This window comes from Rhincodon typus, chromosome 3, assembly GCF_021869965.1.
Source record: "Rhincodon typus isolate 14 chromosome 3, sRhiTyp1.1, whole genome shotgun sequence".
NCBI classification, from domain to species: Eukaryota; Metazoa; Chordata; class Chondrichthyes; order Orectolobiformes; family Rhincodontidae; genus Rhincodon; species Rhincodon typus.
The window spans coordinates 103,667,237-103,687,396 of record NC_063334.1 but is presented as its reverse complement, the minus strand read 5'-3'; the positions used below and the strand labels follow the sequence as shown (position 1 = coordinate 103,687,396).

Sequence of the window (20,160 nt, the reverse complement as noted above, 5' to 3'; positions counted from 1 at the left end):
TTAACTCTGTTTTCTCCTCCACAGATGCTGCCAGACCTGCTGAGCTTTTCCAGCAACTTTTTTTCTTCTAGCATAGTGGTTAGTGTTCCTGTGTCTAAGCCAAAAGCTCTGGATTCAAATCCCATTCCAAGGCTTGATGGTCAAGCAGAGTGCATCTGTAATGTGGCCAACCAGATTGGACATTAAACAAAAACAAAAATTGCTGGAAAATCTCAGCAGGTGCGGCAGTATTTGTGGAGAGAAATCACAGTTAACGTTTCAGGTGCGGTAACCCTTCAGAATTGATGGTAGCTAGGAAAAGGATTTGTTTTATACAGAAGGTGGGGGGTGGGAGTAAACATTAGGTGGAGATAGACCCCAAAGAGAAAGATAAACAGTTGGACAAAGAAGTGGATAAATACCAGCCTAGGAGAATGAATAGCTGCTAATGGGAACTATTAGTAGCTAACAATAGATAATGTGTGGTAGCAGCCTATGTTATGACAATGAAGGGTCTAGGCCCGAAACGTCAGCCTCTCTGCTCCTACGATGCTGCTTGGCCTGCTGTGTTCATCCAGCCCTGCACCTTGTTGTCTATGTTATGACAAGGCCTGGTACATTTAGGTGGGGTAAAAATGAAGAAAGGTGCTCAAGCTCTAAAATTGTTGAACTTGATATTAAATCCAGAAGGCTGCAGGGCTCCCAAATGGAATATCGAATCTCAACCTGCAAATCCTTCAAACACATGCCAGTGACAGATGGCAAGGGTGGGAGACATTCCTAGTCAGCCACGTGACAAAGAACACTGGAACCTCCAACATCATTAACCATTGATCCAGATCACAACATGCAGGTAAAAGGTACACATTGCCAGAGCAATTCATTAGTCTATGAGAACTGTAACACAGCACCACCACAAACCAACAGTGCCACTTCCACTCCTCCGTCCATACATATATAACCTGTTGATGAAAGGCAAATTACGGCAACCTGTTTATGCACATGCCTTTGGTTGTATTATAGCACTTGTACAAAGTATATTTCTGGGAATTGTGCATAAGAAGCAAACATTATTGTTTTGAAAGTTTTGATGACAGCTTCACACTCCAGTGAGTTACAAACCACAGAGCACCAAGATTCAGTTAAACTCTAAGGAACTGCAACTCAAAACCAAACAAAACCTTCAAACATACTTACACTCTTCTGTTAACTCAAAGCTACAGACAGCGACTTAATTTTGATCTCAAACCATATGGGTAGCTGTGAAATCAACACAAGCATGTTTGCACGTACCTGTGCATCAAAAGATAAAAACCTTTCTGTTGAGACGGACATAAAGATCGACTCCGAATATTTTCAACACTAGATTTTTTTTTCGGACCGGCAGCAGGAATTTAAAAACGAGGTCAAGATTCCGTCAGAAAGGGAGGGTTGGAATACGGGTTAACAGTTGCTTCCTGTCATCCAAAAGATATGCCAGTTGCCTCTTCCTAATATTAAGCCAATTATCCGAGCAAGTAAATACAATACTTATCTTTTAACACCGTTACTGTGAACATGCCAGTGTTGATGCAATAAGCTGTTTCGGCTGAAGCCCTGAAGTTAAACAAAGGGATCCCTGTCTGATACGTTTAGACCTTGAACAGCCTCAACTGGTCAAGGTTTAAACACCTCGAATGCAAAACTTCCTTCTCTTCTCACCAAATAAACAATACTTATCTGTCGTTTAGATTGCTATGTTTTGTATTTTTTTTAAAATACCGGGTTTGGATCTGTAGGTCATGACTGCTATCCCAGCACTACGTGTTTTTTTTGGGGGGGTTGGTGTTGGAAAAGAGTGTGTAGGCCTTCCCTCCGAAGGCGAGCAGAAACCAAGCCGAAAACAAATTCCAAACACAAGCCATTTTACCTTCACTCGCCACTGATCCAGACGGCCCGCTTCTTCATCGGCTTCCGATTTAAACTTCAAAACAATCCACAAAGGTTCGATCCGAGGGAGGGGGAGCTGGGCTTTATGTGGAATTTAGAGCCGAGGCAGGTCCAAGCACAATTTCCCTTTTTTTTGAAGAGGGGGGTTGAATATTAAAACAAAAAAGGAAAAAACTCGCGAGCTCTCAGCACAAGCTCTCCGATCCCTGTCGATGGTAGTTAGACCAATTAAATCCTTTGTGCGCCGAAGTTTTTCAAGTCTTTTTTTTTCCCCCTCTCTCTTTCTTCCCCCCTCCCCTCCGATGATGCAACCAAGTCTCTCGCGGTTTGTCGTCTCGAAAGTAACTTTCAGATCCGTCGCTGAATTTAAAGGTTCGCACGCAAAATAAAGTAATTAAAATGGAGTAAAAGACGACAGTGGGAGGAGGAGAGGGGAAAAATGTACCAAGTCCTTTCAAAGCAGGAAACGGCGGGCAATCGACAGCATTTCCCAAGACTCGATAAGTCAAGAAAAAAAACTGCAACAAGGGAGACAGGAAAAAAAAAGACCAGTTTCACCTTCAAGAAGGAGCTGATGTGGTTCTTCCTCCTGCTGCAGCTTTATTTTATTAAATAACTCTTCCCCCCCCCAACTCCGGCTCCTTTCTTACTGTAAGATTGCCGCACCCAAATCCATCCGAAATGAATTTCTTCACGCCCCCCTCCCCAACTTCCCTTCCCCTCCCCTCCCTCCGTGTCTGGCTCTGTTAACGATGCAGACAAGATCAGCAACACATCGCTCCAGGTTTTCGCGCAACTCCCCAGAGCCTCAGGCAAATAAAGACAGAAAGCAGCCAGTAAGAACCGCTGCTTCCTCAGCAGACACAGCACACTGACCGAGAAGAAGGAGGAGGTGTGTGTGTGTGTGTAGTTTAGAGAAGGAGGGGGGGAATGTGAAGTGAAACACAGGCAGATATGCACCGACAAGATAAAGCAACAGCGCCAGCTGTCTCCAGCGGCTACAATGTCGCCTGGGCGCCTTGATTGACATTTCAAACAGCCACACGCTGCAGTCTCCACACTCCCCTGTCAATCAGCAACCCCAGTCCCAATCATCTCCTGCTCCTGGGTCAGGGGCGGTCTCTTCCACGTCTCTGCTTTAAAGTTTCCTTTCCTCTGGTTGGGTGTTTTTTTTTGGGGGGTGGGGGGAGAATTGTGATGGGATTGGGGATGAGGATGAGAATGGAGAGGGGCTGGAGGTGGGTTTACTCAAATCAGTTTCCAGCAGACGGTGGTCCTCATTTGCACCAAAGTTGATGCTCAAGGGGGAAGTTGAGGCGGGGAGACTGTGCCAAGTCACTTACATTGTGTCTTTCTTAATCTCCCCTCCTGCCGGTTAATAATCTCCAAAACCGGGCTGGCACGCAAAAAAACCCCACTTACACTCATACAGAAGGGTTCTGAAGAGAATAATGTAATTATTTTTTTTCCAGTTTGCTTTACGAATCCAAATAAGATATGCCATTGTCATATAATATGAGGCAAAACGCTTTTGAGAAGGAGATGGTGACTGACTGAAAACTCATTTTTTTGGCACAGGCACAAGTGTGGAACATGTCGCACGGATTGAACGCCATTCTGTTTGGATCAGATTCATTGTCTGACTTGGCCACCACAACATCGGTTTGTAACACCGACACCACATGAATTCACTCGCATTTATTTAACACTCTCAATTTCGAACTCGCTGTACCCTGCTCAAATCGATTTTTAAAAAATTCTATTCAGTAGGCTAAGACCAAGAGATAGCCAAGTTTTGCTCATGTAGGCTTTGTGCCACATCTGTGATTTTTTCACCGGGCCATTTATAATTTTTTTTTCTGTGACAAAGTAGAATATATCTTAAAGAGATACTGAGACACGCAGAAACCCTTGAATCTGTAACTACATTTAATTGATTCCTCCTTTCACAGATGCTGACTTGTCCAACGCGTGGAATCCGCTTTTGTTTAATATACTTCTCGCATGTAAGATGTGAATAGGTATAACGTGAAACTGAGACAAGGAAATCATGAGACTATGCAGTCCGCGTCGAATTGATTCTCGTCTGCTTTATGAAGGGAGAAACAAATACGCTGTGTTAGAAAATACTGTCGCCTGGAAATGGGAAGGTTCAAATGCAGTATCATCTGCTTGTTTGAACTGCTGTGATTCACTAATGTATCATAGTACAGCGCTTGTTAGGTTCTGTTTTCCCCCCAGAAATGGAACCCGTTAAGCATTCGAAGCTGGCTGTGCAGCACAATCTCTGAGGCAATTGCTTTGGACCAACACTGCTCCTTTAGTTTCCTCCGTGTACTATATCGTGTTATCAGAATCTGTCTTCACAACCGAGACATCGGTGCAACCCTTCCTTCCTGAATACTTTCCTGTCTGCACCCTGCATAGGCTTCTATGCACGTATAATGTCAGATCTACGAAAAGAACGGCACTGGTCTTGCCTTGAACCTGCGCCATCGTGTTCAAGCAAGTTTCTGTCTATCGTTTCAATGTAGCTATACTATGAAAGCATTAAGGGGTTTTACTCCATCATTTTGTAAATCAAAATTAAAAAAAGAACTATTTGTATTTACATTATTAAACCGTTTATTTGTCTCAATGCTATAAAATTGATTTTTAAAATTAGTTTTGTGAATATAGACTACAGCACGATAAGAATGATTTTTTAAACAGTCTGATAGTAGTTTCAGAAATTGCCATTGGATAACTTAGTATTTTCAGATAGGATCTGCTATGTTCTGTAAGCTATTCACAGAATGAGATCAATGCTGCCAAAGCAGCTTTTATCTCTATCCCTACCTTCCCTAACAATATGATCGCATTGTTCTCCTTGAACTACTGCAATCCCTGTGAGGAAGGTGTTCTTATAACCGTGTTAGACATTTAGGATTTCATCCAGGTAATAAAGTTGGGAGGGTGCATTCAAGTCAGGGTAGTGTGGATAAGCTGTAGCTATACCTTGGCAGTGATGGGATACTCCGACTATTCTGCACTTTTCCCCAGAAAAAGGTTTTTGGAGCTAGGAGGTTCTGTCAAAGTAAGCTGAGTGAATGACTGCAATGTATCTTACATATTGAGCATGATTATATAAATAAGTACAGAAGCACATTAATGCAGGCCCCACAAATAAACTCTCATGCTAGTCACTGAGAAGGTGAATACTGAGTCCAGTGTCAAGGCTGCTGACCAAGCAGATCGGGTGGGGTTGACTTGTTTGAATGGCCTCGTGGTAGCAGCCATTCAGACAATTAGTGAGTCTTCTTCACAATCATCACTTCAGCCCGATAGATGGTAGAGGGGCTCTGAAGTGTCAAAAGGAGATTTGCAAAGTTCTTGACCTCTGCCTTGTTCTAGTAAGCCCTAGTTTAGTATATGACTAGTTAAGAGATGATTCACGGTGATTCCCAAGATATTGATGTACAGTGAAAAAATAAGATCATAAGACACCAGAGCAGAAATCAACCATTCAGCCCTTTGAGCCTGTTCCACCATTCAATCAGATTATCAGGTTGACTTGATAATCTTCAACTCCACCTTCCTGACTTTTCCATATAACCCTTGATGCTACTGCATTGAAGATCAAAAGGAGATGGGTGGGCTCTCTCTTCTCCAAGAACATAGTTACCTGGCTTTTAATTTGTTTTTGTCAGCCCAAGCCCTTTGTATTGCCTAAATCCTGCAGTAAACTTGCCTGGTTGCTTCACAAGTAGAAGGTTTGTGAATGAACAGTGGCATGGTAGCTCAGTGGTTAGCGCTGCTGCCTCACAGCACCAAGCACCTGGGTTTGATTCCACCCTCGGGCAACTGTCTGTGTGGTATTTGCACGTTCTCCCCATGTCTGCGTGGGTCTCCTCCAGGTGGTCCAGTTCCCTCCCACAGTCCAAAGATGTGCAGGGTAGGTGAATTGGCCATGCTAAATTGCCTGTAATGTTCAGGAATGTGTAGATCAGGTAGTTATGGGGGGATGTGTCTGGGTGGGATGCTCTGAGGGTCAGTGTGAACTTGTTGGGCTGAAGGGCCTGTTTCTGCACTGTAGTGATTCTATTGTGGAAATATTAGCAAATTGTCTTCCTCCTGATTTCATAACAGGAGGAAAATCATTTATGGAATTGCTGAAGATGTTTGTGTTGAGAGCACTTCGCCTGAGGAATTCCTGCAGCAATTTTCTAGAGCTGAGTTCTTGATCTTTCATAATCAAAATTATCCTTCTGTGTGCCTGGTATAACTTTGGTGAGGGGAGCACTTTCCCCCTGACCCCAACTGATTTGTTTGATGAGATCCAGTGCCATATTTGGTAACCATATAAGAAATAGGAACAGGAGTAGGTTGGTCAGCCCCTTGAGCATGCTCCACCTTTCAATAAGATCATGGCTGGTCCAACAGTCCTCATGTCACTTTTCCTGTCCTTTCTCCATAACCCTTGACTCCTCTCCTGATTAAGAATCCATCTCAGCCTTAAACTGAAATGTCAATTATGTTATTTATATATGGGAAGCACACAAATATGGAATCTGTTTGTTGTCCATTAAAAATGGGAATATATGTGATTTTGAATATATAGTAAACATAAGAACATAAGAACTAGGAGCAGGAGTAGGCCATCTGGCCCTTCGAGCCTGCTCAGCCATTCAATAAGATCATGGCTAATCCTTTTGTGGACTCAGATCCACTTACCCGCATTCTCACCGTATCCCTTAATTCCTTTATTGTTCAAAAAAAATCTACCTTTTTTTAAAAGCGTTTACTGAAGTAGCATCGACGACTTCACTGGGCAAGGAATTCCACAGATTAACAACCCTCTGGGTGAAGAAATTCCTTCTCAGTTCAGTCCTAAATCTGCTCCCTCTAATCTTGAGACTATGCCTCTTGTCCTAGCTTCACCTGCCAGTGGAAACATCCTCTCTACTCCTATCTTATCTATTCCCTTCATAATTTTATATGTTTCTATAAGATCCCCCCTCAATCTTCTGAATTCCAATGAATATAATCCCAATCTACTCAGTCTCTCCTCATAAGCCAACCCCCTCAACTCCGGAATCAACCCAGTGAACCTCCTTTGCACCCCCTCCAGTGCCAGTACATCCTTTCTCAAGTAAGGAGACCAAAACTGCACACAGTACTCCAGGAGTGGCCTCACCAGCACCTTGTACAGCTGCAACATAACCTCTCTGCTTTTTATTTCAATCCCTTTAGCAATGAAGGACAAAATTCCATTTGCCTTCCTAATTACTTGTTGTACCTGCAGACCTACCTTCTGTGATTCATGCACAAGGACACCCAGGTCCCTCTGCATAGCAGCATGCTGCAATTTTTTACCATTCAAGTAATAATCCTTTTTACTATTACTCCTACCAAAATGTATGACTTCACATTTACTTACATTGTATTCCATCTGCCAGACCTTTGCCCACTCACTCAATGTATCTATGTTCCTCTGCAAAGTTTCGCAGTCCTCTGCACACTTTGCTTTGCCACTCATCTTAGTGTCATCTGCAAACTTTGACACCCTACACGTGGTCCCCAGCTCCAGTAAAGATAGTTATAAATTCATATGAACCAACTGATGTTATCAAACTTTATTATAACTCATGGGTACTCCAATTACTGTGATGTATCGACAGTTCAGTTAGTACAAAGTCAGCAAAAAAAGACTGAAAAATACTGCAAAATCTCACTTCAGGCAACGTGACATGAGGTGAGTTTTAAGGGAGAACCACTAGGCAACAACACAAATGTATCAGTACAATTCACAGAAGTGAATCAACAGTTATGAATAAGTGGAATTGACTTGCATTTTATTTTTACAACAAAGTGCAGTAAACACAATCACACCATAATGCACAACACCCACTTTTTTCCTGGAATGTGCATAAAATGTTAGAATGTTGAATATCATGACACATTTCCAACATTTTATACATTTATGTGTTCTGGATCCAGCCAGGTTTGCTAGCTGTCTGACTGTTCTAGCTTGATTTGTTTGCTGCTGTTACATAGGAAAAGAACATTAGAAATAGGAGTAGGAGTAGGCCATTCAACCCCTCTAAGCTGCTTAGCTATGCAGATCATGGCTGCTCTGATAGCGGTCTCAACTCCACTTGTCCACCACTATACTTACCCACCCTGTAGATTAGCACTAGAGAAACAGGCCAGTTGACTCAGTTTGCCAGTATTATTGCTCAATACAAGCATCTTACCACCTTACTTCATATAATCTCATCAAAATATCCTTCTCTTCCTTTACTTCTATGCAGTCAGGTATGAAATGTAAATCTGGAACTCTCTCCAAAGAGGTTCATTGCAAACTTCAGAACTGATATTGATCGATATTTGTTAAGCAAGCACTTTAAAGTGGTTAGATTGAGTTAAGCTACAGGTAAGTCATGATGTAATTGAATGGTGGTACAGATCAGAGGGGTAGAATAACCAATTCCAGTTTCTCTATTCCCATTAGTTATTTGTATTGAATGCTCACTCTTAATAACAATCTATTTGTACATTCTTCTGACTCTTATGTGAGGGAGATAATGTGGAAATAATTTATCACGTAAGAAAGAAATAATTGTACTTACATATTTGCATTTTCATATCTTCAAGATGCTCCAGATTTCATCACAACCAATTAATTACCTTAGAAGCATAAGTAGTGTTTTGTGCACAAATAAAGCAAGCTAATCCATTCACAGCAAGATCCCAAAAACTACATGTAGGGTAAATTCAGTTAATTTTAACAATATTGTTTGAGGGATAAATGTTGGAAAGAACAGCAAGACCATTGCTGATCTACTGCTGCATCCATATTAACTAGCACAAGGGACCCTGGTTTAACATCTCATCCAAAAGACAGCACCTCCAACAATGAAGCATTCCCCCAGTACTGTGCCAATGTCAACCTGTATTTGGAGATCAGACTTACAGCTTGACCTCAGCTCAAATGTTCTGAGTTGAAGGAAGGAGTGTTACAACTTAAGCTAATTCCATGTAAGGCACAATGTAAAAGTCTCAGATAATGCATTTTCTTTTATGTTAAAATTATTACCATTAATGGTACATTCTCCATGGCAATGACTCCACTTGCCAACCAATCAGCACTCACATGCAGTATAAATGTAGGTTTTCCTTGTGAATTTATATTCTAGCAAATTGTCCTGAGGAGTGCAAGTCAAAATGTTTCAACAGAATGTGTCCATTTATAGCAATTCCCTAACTCAGTGCTACCAATTTAAAATATATAAATTTTTTTTGCCTTCTCTAAATACTACAAACTTGTATGAAAACAGTTGTTAAAAGCCAATAGAGCTGAAATTGTGCATTTCGGCATTCTATCAATGGACTAACAAATATACCTTAATCACATAGACTGCATCAGAGAATTATTAGAATCATCACAAAGTCCCTGCAGAGACCTCCTATGCTGATTGTCTAGGTGTTCCACAGATCATGCGCTCACAGGAGACATTTGAGGGAGCCAATGTGGAAATTGATTTGAGGATGGTCATCACGATAAATTTCCAGTTCATCAGGCTTCAAAATAAAAAGTTGTCAATCAGATCAGTTCCGAACCAGAATGGTGGAAGATGCTTGTTAATGAGCAATAGAGCAACTTTACCCAGGCCTTGCAAAAATGTAAACAATGCTCGACTTAACTTCACTTTACAGTACAGTCGCCTAGATGGCACAGAATTAGAGATAAAAGTTAATGAATTTGTCTTTAAACTCACTGTTATTTTACAACCATTGTATGTTATCTATGCACAACCATGGATCATAAATTTCTGACAGACTTAAATTTGACTTAAAACCATGTATATAAGAAGAGCACTTTCCCATTATTTAGTATATTGGTAATTGTTCAGCTAATTAACAGAAGGTAATAAACTATTGGCATTGAAAGGGCATGTGAATGAGAGTTCACCTCATTCTGGTCAGAAAATCTGGTTCTATGGTTGGATATAAATACCTGCATTAGATCAAAGATGCAAGCATTGAAGCTTTCCTGTCTTGAATGCATCACAGCTATTTGATGGCTCATAATGTCTGACAATAGTGCAGGCACATTTGAGTTCTTTTAATGGGATGGATTTTTCTGAAAGAATTAAGGCCAAGGAGGGTGAAACATCTTCAGATGAGGTATCAAAGGAATGCAAGTGAACAGGAAAAGGCAGCAAGCAATATGAGTGCCTTGTGCAATTTACAGCACACATGAACAACACAGTAACTAGTAAACACTGTAAAGAACACCATCAGTATTGTCCATTAAAGTGCATACATTTATAGCAATTACAAATTTCTGCCTTTAACACTGTTTAGAAGTATATTCAATACTGACCTTAAATACCTTTTTATGCAGTTGTTGTATGTTAGCTCTCCTGCTTTACTCTGGAAATCTCCCTTCACTCAATGCTCACGTGTGGTGAGATCAAACTAATTATTTCAATGAATGCAGCCTGGATATTGACTAAAACATTTGTAAGTGATCTCACTAATACCATCAGATCTGTCATCATTCCAGTCTTTGTTCATGTTGAGGTATTGTGTACCATTGGGGCATGGTCATGGTTTAGTGGGTAGTGCATTTGCCTCTTACAGGGTTGTGGTTTCAAGTTCCACTTAATATCCATGTGTGGAATAAAGGAAATTATAGCTTTACTCATACGTATACCTACTAAACATGTGCTAAAGATGCTGTCAGATTTCATGGATCTGGAGCCTGTGGGACTACATCCTATCCTTTCTTGCCATCTTCTGTATACAATTATGTTCAATAAAGCCTATTGCTATTTACTCACAAGAGTGTAGATCTCCTTTAGAATATTATGATAATGGTGATGAGAACCGTAGACCAGAGACAAGTACTTTTACAAGCCTAAAGTGAAGTCCAGCAATGGTACAGTGGGATGAAATCATGAGGCCAGCCCAGCAAAGTGAACACTGAGGTGGGGGAAATATCTGGTGCTGCTTAGCAGTGGTAGGGGCAGGGGAGTGATGGACTTTAAGGCATCTAGGTACTGAACTGTGGGAATGGAAAAACTGTGCAGAAGCTGAAGAAAATGCGATAAGCAACAGGGAGCAGTTCTACTTCAGCTCCTATCTCGTAGTTTGTATGACCCTGCAGTCATTAAGATCACCAGTTCTCCCTCTGTGAAATTTCTCATTTCTATCCTAGAGTTGCCAATGGTCATTAAATGTGATGCTAGCCACACCTCCCCCAACACTCACCTCTAACCATCACCAACACCATGCTTCAGCCATTGGCTGAGAACACGCCCATTCTTGTGATGCACTGCCTTTCTATGCTATTTGGAAAGCAAAAAGTCTCATTATCCAATTGGATAATGCTTGTTTGTCAGCAAAATAGTTCTTCCCTCCACTTTCAATATTTGTATATCTTGTAAACTGAAATTTTCATAGAAAATGACAGAAAGAACCCAATGTTTATTTACGTACAGATGAATATTTCTCTGACACAGCTTACGCTAGTATCTTATAGATTAATCTTCAGTTCCTGGAAACTCCAGGCCAACTCTTCTGTGCTACTACCTCAGATCCTCTGCTGTTCATACTTTCATCCATGACTTTGTAACTCCATACTTGACTACTTCAATGCTGTCTATAAGACCATAAGATGTAGGAGCAGAAGTAGACAATGCAGTCCGTTGAGTCTGATCCATCATCAGTGAAATCATGGCTGATCTGATAATCTTTAACTCTACTTTCCTTTCTGTCCTCCCATATTCTAAACTCTCCAATTTTGAGGTCATTTAAAACTCTGCTGCCCATGTTCTAACTCACAAAAAATGCCTGCCACCCATCAGCTCTGGGCTGGCTGAGCTACATTGGTGCTCATTGAAACGACACCTTGAGCTTAAAATTCTCATTATTTTTTCAAATCCTTTCTTGGCCTTGGCTCTCTCTATCTTGTAAATTCCTCCAGGCCACGACCCTACAAGATATCTGAGCTCCTCTTTTTTCCAGCCTCTTGAACATTCATGATTTTAATCACTCCATCCTTGATTGTTATATCTTCAGCTGCCTTGGCTCTAAGCTTTAGAATTCCTCCCCTAAACCTCCCCACCACTCTTCCTTGCCTTCTTCATTCAAAATCCCACTCTTTGAGCACATTGTTGCTCATCTGCCCTACTATGTCAAGTGGAACAGTGCTAGATTTTGTTTTGTAAAGCAATTTTGGTCATTTAATTATTGTTGTCAACCAAGGGAATAGACAGCATGCAATGTCAATTTCACAGCTGCCCCATGTACCAGCAGTGTATGAGGCAAACACATGACATGTGCTGTATGACTCTATGACTAAAATCAGCATGTCTCCAAGTCCTCAGTCAAATCAAAGGAGATACCCTTCAGTCCAGGGTTCCTGACACAGTAAGACATGTTCAGCAATTTCAATCCAGGAGTGTGTGCATGATCAGTTGTAGAAATCATAGAATCCCTACAGTGTGGAAACAGGCCCTTCGCCCAATAAGTCCACACTGACTCTCAGAGCATCCCACCCAGTGCCATTCCCCTATAACCCACCTAATCTACACATCCCTGAACACTACAGGCAATTTAGCATGGCCAATCCACCTAGCATGCACATCTTTTGACTGTGGGAGGAAACCGGAGCACCCAGAGGGAACCCACGGAGACACAGGGAGAATGTGCAAACTCCACACAGACAGTCGCCTGAGAGTGGAATCAAACCCAGGTCCATGGTGCTGTGAGGCAACAGTGCTAACCACTGAGCCACCGTGCCGCCCCTAAATCTGCGCAGGGAAGTCAGGGTCAGGATCCTGTCCTCAAGGGGAGCCGAATGTCAGGCACCACTCATGCGTCTTGTACCATCCTGTCCTATTTTAGGCTGTTTTCTCCTTAACTGAGAGGAAAGAAGGGATTGAGTGAGATGAAAGTGGGTGGCACAGCTCTTGTTTCTAGTGCAGGCAGAGTGAATGGTGGTGAGGTGTCCTGAATGAGTAAGTAGGCAGCACAAGGTCATGCAAGGTTCATGATGTGGGGAATTAAGAAATTAAGAACTAGGAGCAGGAATAGGCAATTCGAGAAGGCATCTTGTACAAACAAGATAGAATTCCCAAGGAGAAATGATATGCTGAAGCACATCCATGCAAGCCATCAAGGAATCCAATGAACTCTAAGGAAGGCAAGTGCCATTCTGGCCAAACACAAGTAATGAAATTAAGGATCATACGAGGCAATGCAATGACAAATACCAAGTGAAGCAAGCTAAAGAGTCAATTATAACACATGACATCCTATACAGACAATGGATGAAGCTTGGAGTAGACCTCTTCCTAGTTGTGGGAACAGATTATCTTGTCACCGTCAACTACCATTCTGATTTAGACCAACTTCAAATTCTGCAGTTGTGCAAACTGGAAGTGATAGTGCATGCATTTGTTTTAGTACTTTTGTCATGAAACAGAGGATGTTTGGTGAATTAGTGTAATGGTTAGCTTGCCATAGTAATGCAACCTCTGCTGTAACTGTCTGTGCACAGCCTACAGCAGTCATTAAAGATACCAAACAGTGAGAATTAAATTTCATTATCAATTGCTGATGGTGGCAAACAAGTTAAACATTCATAAGGTGCAATCATTTTCAGCTCATTTGTGTTTTGTGTAAAGGCAAGTAGGGCCAGGTATGTGCAATCTTCAATCCCCTGTGAAACTTCAGAATGCTGCATTTTTATAAAGTTTAAGTAGCAGAGTCACTCTATTGGTTATGGGAAGGGATTATATTACTTGCTTAAGTGAATGCCATCAGTTTAGTACATTTATGAACAGATAATTGACTTTATGAATAATGTTAATAGTCATTGCCAGGAATAATTGAAAGCATAAAAGTGAAGAGTAGTTTTGTACTCCTATCTCTTCTTTTCCACTCTCAGTGGCCAGTGTTTTCAGCAGCAAAAGACATAATTGCTGGAATTCCCTCCTAGTCCTGAACCTCTTCTCTTTTAAGACCTCTTCAACAGAGTATTGCCTACATGACATTGTTTCTTCTTGTATATCTCAGGGTCAGTTTGAACCTTATTAAATACCTTTAACATGCCTTAAGATGTCTTATTGCATTAAACATGCTGTCTAATTGCAAATTGTTGTTTTTAACATTGAAAATCTTTGGCAGCATGGTATCTGTGGACATTTGGCACAATTCTGGCACAAGTTCTGTTTTTTTTTGCAAATCAAGATTAATGCAAAGAAGTAGATGGTGGTACCTGCATGTATGTGCAGATTGGTGAAGTATTATCTGCCTTGTACTCCTCCATTGGTTTTCTTCTTTGTCAAAAAATCATCAGGAACATTCCCAAGTAAAACATCGGGGTGGCTGAAAGATAATAGGATTAAGTTTTTCAAAAACATGAACAAAAAGACAATTACTCCTGTCAATCTTCATATAGGGGGCTCTTTATATCCAGTCTGTAAACAGCTCAGTCCCAAGAAACAAAGGAAACTTACTTTATGTAAATCAGTAGAAGAATCAGTACAATGCCGCTGTGAATAATGGTGGATTGTAGACACAATGCAATATTGTCATTGTAGCCTTATTGTCATACATCTGTGGCAAACCAGCAAGAATTTCCTGGGATGTTGAAAAATCCCATCACAAAATTGGACATGATATTAAATGTAATGGCTATTCACTCCATTTTTTCTATTAGTTAGACTACATTATAATTGATTCCCAAAGCTAGACTTTGATGTTTCAATAGCGCACACAGTAGGTTGGTTTAATGAGCCATTGAAAAGCTCTGTGTTTTTACAGGAAACTTCAAAAAATTTCCCCAACTTAAAATCAAAAGCAACAGAAAAAAAGCAAATGATGCAGCCATTATTACAGAATCAGAGGCAATGATATTGAAGCTCTGTATTGTTTTTTGTGTGTTAAAAGTTAGTCATAGGTCCTAACAATTTGGAATTTTAGTCTCACGTACAACAGCTGTGTCTGCTTTCAGGTGAGGAGCACCATCTGCAAATTAATCCAAACCATGGGAAAACAGAAGCCTTTTGGTTTCTTTTTCAGCAGTTAAAAGCAATCTTCTGCCTCTGGACACTATATAAGGCACATTTGACATTATACTTGCTTTATACTCTTGTTTCCTTGACGTGTAACATAAATAAACTGCCATCAGTGATTCATCATAGGGCACTTCAAATAAGTTTTCCTTTCATGCATTGGTTTATGTAAAATATCAACAGAAACTATAAAAATGAAGGTCCTTGTTATGGCAGAGAAAAGGATAAAATACCATTATCCAAGTCAGATAGGAGAATATGCTGAGCTCTTTACCCAACTCCTGTTGTATTGCTCTTCACCTGTTATTCGTGGCCCCAGACAATATTTAACCATTAAAGCAGCACAGGTATCTACATTTCACATGCAGTAAAAATGTCTTTAAAAAGGCAATATACTGGAGCCTGGATATTCTGACTGTATCCTCTATGAGAATAAGATCAATAAGTAGCAAGCAAAGATTTGAACCAAATTCCACTGGGGAGATTGAACCAATGGCATTATGTATGAACATTCCATTATCTGTTGCATCCCTTGGTATGAGAAGGAAATGTGCCTGATCAGGGGAAGATAGGAATATTAGAGGAGAGTAAGGAATTGGCCAGAAGGCAATTAGTGGCAATCAGAAATGCTATTCTCTCGCTATCTGAGGCACAATGACATAGATAACTCCAAAAACATAAAGATGCTCTCTGTAACTTTTATAAGATATTGGAACCTCTTGGGAAATCACCAATCTGTGGATGTGTGCAGTAATCATTTCATATTAATGCAGGTGTTCTACCTATTATCGCTGACTTGAACATTGACATGAAACATGGGACAGATGCATTGTTCACACAAGCTGATGAACTCAATAAGGTGGTTTTGGATTTCATCAAAGTGGCAAGAATGCTAGAGGTTGTGAACAGCAGGCATGCCTTCAGAGCTCCAGTTGATATCACGATTGCATAAACTAAACAAAAGTGATTCTGCTTTTTTTTTGTGGACTACTAACATATGAGCATGGAAATACAATCCTATCTATGAATGTTAGATATTCCAGAAATTGGCATGATGTCTTCATCACAAGGCTGTTCTCAGTTCTTGAACTTTGTAAGGATTCAAAATTAATGAATGGATGGCTGTTTGATGATAACCGAAGTAAGAAATGGTTCCACACCCCTTGGGGTACAGTGAGATCTAGGTGCTATTTAACATTATTGTTTTGGACAGAGTGAAGAAATGATAAGATATTGAAGAAAGTGTATAAAACATTCGCAAGAATGATTCCAGGGATGAGGAACTTCAATTAGGAATGTAGCTTGGAGAATTTGAGACTGTTCTCTTTGCAGAAGAGAAGGCTGAGAGGAGAGATGAGATAGAGGCATTCAAAATCTGGATATACTCAGAGTGCTGAGGAATAAATTGTTCCTGTAATGAAAGGATCAAGGCAAGGGGCATTAAAGTAAATTGGCAAAAGAAGCAAAAGTAGCAAAAGTGATGAGGAAAAAGCATTTTAAGACTGAAAGTGATTAAGGTCTGGAATACCTTGTAGGAGAGTGTTGTGGATGTAGGTGCATTCAAAGCATTAAAAAAAGAAGTAGATTATTGTTTAAAAAGGAAGAATATGTAGAGTTACAGCAAAAGGAGAAGGGCACTAAGTGAATTGTTCATTTGGAGAGCAGATGCAGACAAGATGGATTGAATGGCCTCCTTCTGCATTGCTACAATTCTGTGATTCTTGCTGTACACACTTTATAAAAGTTCAAATGTAGTTTTTGGAACTTCAGCAGTCTTAATGAAGTTCTTCAACATCTTCCATCTTGCATGTCCAAGATAGCAATACCCAGCGGCATTTTTCACAATGTCTGTTTGAAGAGGGGAATTCAAATTTAGGAATTTGATGGTGATAAGGAGGGACCAAAATAGAAGAAAATGGAGTTTCTGCAAGAGGAAACTGGTCCTTATGCGGTTCGAACCATTGGTATTTGGTCTATTCCCTGATCTTAGACTGAGGTAGTGTAATAACGGCTTCAGTCATATCACTTGATCGTGTACAATTTTCTGGCAGGAATTATTTTAAAGGATATATACATTTTCAAATTTCTAATTGCTCATCGAGGTCAAACAGGAGAAAGCTTTTGGCTCAGAAGTAACATTCTGATCCCCAAGTCAAAGGAAGAAGAGTTCAAAATCCATTTCACACAGTCCTGGAGAGTGGAGAGTAGAACATCAACTTTAAATTCAAATTGATATCCAATGAGATACTTGTGCCCACAGGTTGTGGGTGGTCTCCCTCACTGTGTGCATTGTGGGAATCCATTAAAACCTTCCACTGCGAAATACTAACCAAAATATCAACTGATATGAAAATATTAAGCATGTTAAATTATTAATCATATTAATAAACATGTGTCTACATCACACTATTTTCAAAGGGGCCAACATGATTGAAGAAGAACATGGAATCCTGGCCAATATTTAAACCTTGACCAAAATCATTAAAACAGATTATGTGAACATTCTATCATTACAGCTTGTGGGACCTTGCATGTTGAGATTGGCTGCCATGTTTCCAACAATATATCAGTGACAACACTATAGATCAAACATTATAAACGTGACTGTTCATTACATCTGTCACTGAAGGTGGGTGGAATATGTACCCTAGTTTGATGGTTTGCTGTAAACAATATATCTCAGAAGCTATTGGATAGGTTTCAATGAATTCTGAAATGTAGATAGGAAACATTCCTAGTTTAAAACTGATTGGATTTTAGCAAAGATGCGGATCCACATCTAAATCATAGAATCCCTACAGTGTAGAAAGAGGCAGCTCATAGAGTCTGCACTGACCTTCCAAAGAGAATCCCACCCAGATCCACATCCCCCCAATCCGGTTACCCTGCATTTACTTAGCCTGCACATCTCTGAAACCTACAGGGCAATTTAGCATGGCCAATCCACCTAACCTGCACATCTTTGGACTGTGGGTGAAAACCGGAGCACCTGGATGAAACCCACGCAGACATAGGGAGAATGTACAAACTCCGCACAGACAGCCGCCCAGTCTGGGTCCCTGTTGCTGAGAGGCAGCAGTACTAAACAGTGTGCCAATGGGCCATCCTTGACTTTTGTTTCCCGCAGATCCTTTAAAATTGGGAGTTAGACCAAGTAGAATATTTTTGTTTCATTTAGAATGCTGTTGACAGTTTCAGAATGTTGTTGATTGTCTCAGCTGCTGTATGGAATTTGTCACAGCTGTCAGAATGTGATCAGAGCTTTTAGAGCAGGTTGTTGAATATGAATTAGCTTGAAGTCTCCTCAATGAAATGGAAGCTCTCAATAAAAAAAATCTTTTAGTTTTGTAGTGAAAATGTAATAACATTGAGTTAACACACCATGGTGGAGTACATGCTCTTCTGAGTGCCCTCCTTACTTGTTCATAACACTTACTCATGTCTCTAACATATTAGATACAAATAGTGCATTAAAATAATGTAACTATTGGCACATAAACTATGAACCTCTCTGGACCTCCTGCAATATCATTTTTCGGGGACCAAACTGTTCACAGCATTCCACATGTGGTCTGACTGGTGCCTTGTATAGTTTTATTTTTATATTTTTATATCTATACCCTTTGAAATAAAGGTCAACATTGCATAAACCATGGCTACAAATAAATGTTATTTGGTGGTTGTAGTGAGGAATAGCAACTTCTGTAATTTTTGTGAATAATACATATTTCTGTTTTAATACATGTTTTATATCAAGCAACTATCACAACTGGTGGAAAACTGAAGAAATCTTTTCTTTAGTTATTTTCTCAGTTTGAATTTTACATCACAGATCATCTATTATTATGTTCTTCTTCTAGTTTTCTTAATCATAGTGTTGATTTTGGGTAAGGAGTGATTTTCTTATGAGAAGAGGTTGAGTAGATTGGGCATACTCATTGGAGTTTATAAGAATGAGAGGTAACCTTATTGAAACATAGAAAATTTTTAGGAGTCTTAACAAGGTAGATAAGGAGAAGTTGTTTTCCCTTGTGGAAGAGTCTAGGGCCAGAGAGCATAACCTCAGAATAAGGAGTCACCCATTTAAGACAGAGATGAAGAGGAGTTTCTTCTTTCAGAGAGTAGTGAATCTTTGGAAATCTTTACTATACAGGCTTGTTGAGGCTGAGTTGTTAAGTATATTCAAGGTTAAAATAGATTTTTAACAAGTAAGGGAATCAAAGTTTTGAGGAAAAGGTAGAAAAGTGGTGTTGAGGATTTTCAGATCAGCCGTGATCTCATTGAATGGTGGAGCAGACTCAATTGGCTGAATGGCCTACTTCTGCTGCCCCATCTTAACGTCTTGTAGTCAATCATTTTAACTGATATTTTTAAATTGTCATTCCTCCCTCTTCTCACTCCGTCCAGCAGCTTTCTAACGGCCTGCTATTACCATTATAGAACTGAAGGAGTGAACCAAAGTCTTGTTATTTCATGGTTCAGTGGAATTTCATTGCACAGTGTGATCTTTGCTTCCACACTGTTTCAATTGATTCCACATAGACATATCTTTGACTAGAATTGAAGAAGAAATGGTCCCTTTCGATATTAGTGGGCTTTTATTAGAAATTCCAATGAAAGTGATGTGCATTTTTTACTCTTAGCTACATCAGCTGAGACATGAAATAAAAATGGAATTAATTTACAATATAAGTTAGACAAAGTTAACTTCTCCTAAAGTAATTACATCTATTTTGATCAACATAGAAAATTTGGTAATTAACCTACAAACGTCTCCTTTGTGTGGGAAAAGATGGCACAGTACTGTCTGTTTCAAATCATACTTTTTAAAAGTAGGTCAAATCTTCCATAGGGAAGGATGACCTTGACAGTTTTGCAGCTCATAAACTGCATGACTGGTATGTCTGACTTCACACAAATTTTTGTCTTTTCACACTGAGGTCAGATTCACAATGCAGTTTGCAAGCCCTGCTGGAGTGGATGGAGTTGGACCAGCTGGAAAGCGCAACTCAGTTATCCAACACAGTATTCCAGCTCCCAACAGTTTGTGAAGGTACCTTAAACCTCACCATTCACCTTCCTGCTTCCTCCTACTATCCCACGCGTGTGCTTGCACCTTCAGAATATTAAGTCACCTCAATACTTTTATGCATACCTTATGGCCTCGCAGATTATCTACACA

At 40.1% G+C, this 20,160-nt stretch overlaps 1 protein-coding gene and 1 long non-coding RNA gene across 2 annotated transcripts in view; one reads left to right on the top strand and one right to left on the bottom strand.

Annotated features, from left to right (window-relative positions):
- The window catches only part of LOC125481939 (erbin-like), a 193,217-nt gene extending 190,614 nt beyond the window's left edge, over positions 1-2,603 (bottom strand). Inside the window, exon 1 of the mRNA XM_048593886.1 lies at positions 1,889-2,603. The gene's annotated coding sequence lies outside the window, so the exon portion shown is untranslated. The remainder of the gene's footprint in view (positions 1-1,888) is intronic.
- Positions 2,604-3,161: 558 nt separating this feature from the next.
- Positions 3,162-4,616, top strand: LOC125482825. The gene is made up of 3 exons (XR_007261808.1): positions 3,162-3,361; positions 3,487-3,570; positions 3,861-4,616. It is a non-coding gene; the product is annotated as an uncharacterized LOC125482825 (long non-coding RNA).
- The last annotated feature ends 15,544 nt before the right edge of the window (positions 4,617-20,160 follow it).